At 43.9% G+C, this 2,500-nt stretch overlaps 1 non-coding gene across 1 annotated transcript; it reads left to right on the top strand.

The window, feature by feature from the left end:
* The first annotated feature begins 290 nt into the window (after positions 1 to 290).
* Positions 291 to 409, top strand: LOC135332369 (5S ribosomal RNA). The gene has a single exon (XR_010393232.1). It is a non-coding gene; the product is annotated as a 5S ribosomal RNA (ribosomal RNA).
* Positions 410 to 2,500: the final 2,091 nt, after the last annotated feature.

The raw sequence follows: 2,500 nt of genomic DNA, 5'->3' as shown, positions 1-2,500 counted from the left end.
TAAGTAAGTAAGTAAGTAAGTAAGTAAGTAAGTAAGCAAGCTTGAAGTAGACAGTAGATAGTAGATAGTTAGTAGATAGTTGTATAGCTAGAGTATGATTATAATTATCAGTAAGTAAGTCCATAGTTGTATAATACCAGTAAGTACAGAGAAGTACACTCCACTCCACTCCACTCCACTCCACTCCACTCACTCACTCCCTCCCGGCCCACTCCCTCCACAGCAATTAAATTAAGTCGAGTATATTTCTGAACTTCACACATAAGTACATGAGATATGCATTGACTTGTGTCTACGACCATACCACGTTGAAAACACCGGTTCTCGTCTGATCACCGAAGTTAAGCAACGTAGGGCCTGCCCAGTACTTGGATGGGTGACCGCCTGGGAACAGCAGGTGTTGTAGGCTTCTGCATTCTTATTTTTGTTTGTTTTCAGAATATTTCACAACGAGCAGTTAAGGCCCAAAAATATGAAAACTGCAGCCTTAAATCCTCGTTGATCATTACCAAACCGCAAAGACGAAACTTTCTTTTTGTGATAGCAACAGTTTTACAATTGATCCCTGCCTTTGTCATTATAGTCATGGCACTGCAAGCAACTGAAGTATGTGATGATGGCTACTTGCAAACAGTAATTGTATAATTACGCACGTATAATTATAACTATCCTAATTATAGTGAGTGACACAGGAAAAATATCAAAATTTCTTATACTTTACAAATACAAAATTTCCTGTAGACTTATGAATGTTACACAAGTCCTGAACTACTTCAGGAATAGTAAAGGGAAACTATACAGGAAACGTTGCACTATCCTTTGTAAGTAGGTTGCAGGACACTTGCAGGACACCTCAGGAAATGTGCAGATTTTATGGGCTGCAATGTAGCAGCACTGTAGCAGGAAATTTAAATATTTTCCCTGAGTGAGTGAGTGAGTGAGTGAGTGAGTGAGTGAGTGAGTGAGTGAGTGAGTGAGTGAGTGAGTGAGTGAGTGAGTGAGTGAGTGAGTGAGTGAGTGAGTGAGTGAGTGAGTGAGTGAGTGAGTGAGTGAGTTATATATACCTTCATTGAGCCATGCTTCATTTGATCATAACAATATCAAGCTTATCTTCAAGTAGTATTGTATTGTACGTTGCTAACAATACGCAAATAATGTACAGTAAATTCAAGTGGGAATAAAAGTAGTGGGTAAAAAGTTGTAATGTTCATGGAGTGTAAAGTCAACGAGCACTTAAGGCCCTATTATTTCTATTTTCCAGCCTAAAGTCCTCGTGGTGGAAAAAATTAATGTTAGTGTAATGAAGTCCTTGCCTAGTTACAAAGCGGCCCCTTACAAAGCGCCTAGTTACAAAGTAGCTTCAATGGGTAGTTATAATTAGAAGCTGCAGCTGGTAGTTAAAGCAGCAATTGTTGTGTAGCTTGTGAAGCTATGTTGTAGCTGGCTGACTGGCCGGCCCACCAACCTACCTACCTACCTACCTACCTACCTACCTACCTACCTACCTACCTACCTACCTACCGACCGACCGACCGACCGACCGACCGACCGACCGACCGACCGACCGACCGACCGACCGACCGACCGACCGACCGACCGACCGACCGACCGACCGACTGACTGATGAATAGTAAGAGGTGGGTGGCTGGCTGGCTGGCTGGCTGGCTGGCTGCTGGCGAATAGATGTTGTGCTGCAATATAGTGAGTGAGTGAGTGAGTGAGTGAGTGTACTATAATACTATACAGAATCTTTGCAACAAGACAGTAAAAGCATAGAGCATTACCCTTCCTTATATGGAATTTGAGTACACACACTGTGGTCTGTTTTACTACTTAAATGTATGAGCACATCCCATATATAATAAGGAACCACAGTGCTCAACACACTTGTTTCTATTTGTGTTGCAAAGATTGTGCAATCTCCAGTATTGTATTGTAACTGTATGTTAGCCATGTATAACTTGAACTGTATGTTTAGCGGAATGGAAGGGTGCAGACGGGGAACAGTGCAGATGGGAACATTGCAGAGGGGATTTGCGCGCCGGAAAATTGGAGCAATTACCATACAAGTGCAGACGAATGAAGGAATGAACGCGCGTAGCGCGAAAATTTGAGCAATATATCGCAAGCAATTACCATACAAGTGCAGACGAATTGAACAATGTGACCACGTGGGCTAGATAAGCAACCAAACAAGAGTGTCGTACAAATGAGCGTGTTGATAGGTCGTGAAGTGGGGTGTTGTGGCAAAAAAAGTCACGCTTAATTACATACGAGACGAGTTCCAGCGTTGCTCCTAGTGACGGGTGCTGTGTAGGGTGACTGCAGCGGTTCATCCGTGTGTCCGCATCGTTGTAGACTGCCTGTGTCGGCGGGCGTCTGACCTGCTGGTGACTGGTCATCAGTGGGCTGGCTCCCTCCGGTCGAGTGCAGTTAGGTTTGCATCATTTCACGAATCACGAGTGCATTCGTACGGTCTCGCTGCCGGTCGATCCCCGTG

Source organism: Halichondria panicea, chromosome 2 (genome assembly GCF_963675165.1).
Source record: "Halichondria panicea chromosome 2, odHalPani1.1, whole genome shotgun sequence".
NCBI lineage: Eukaryota > Metazoa > Porifera > Demospongiae > Suberitida > Halichondriidae > Halichondria > Halichondria panicea.
This window is presented reverse-complemented; position numbering and strand designations above follow the sequence as displayed.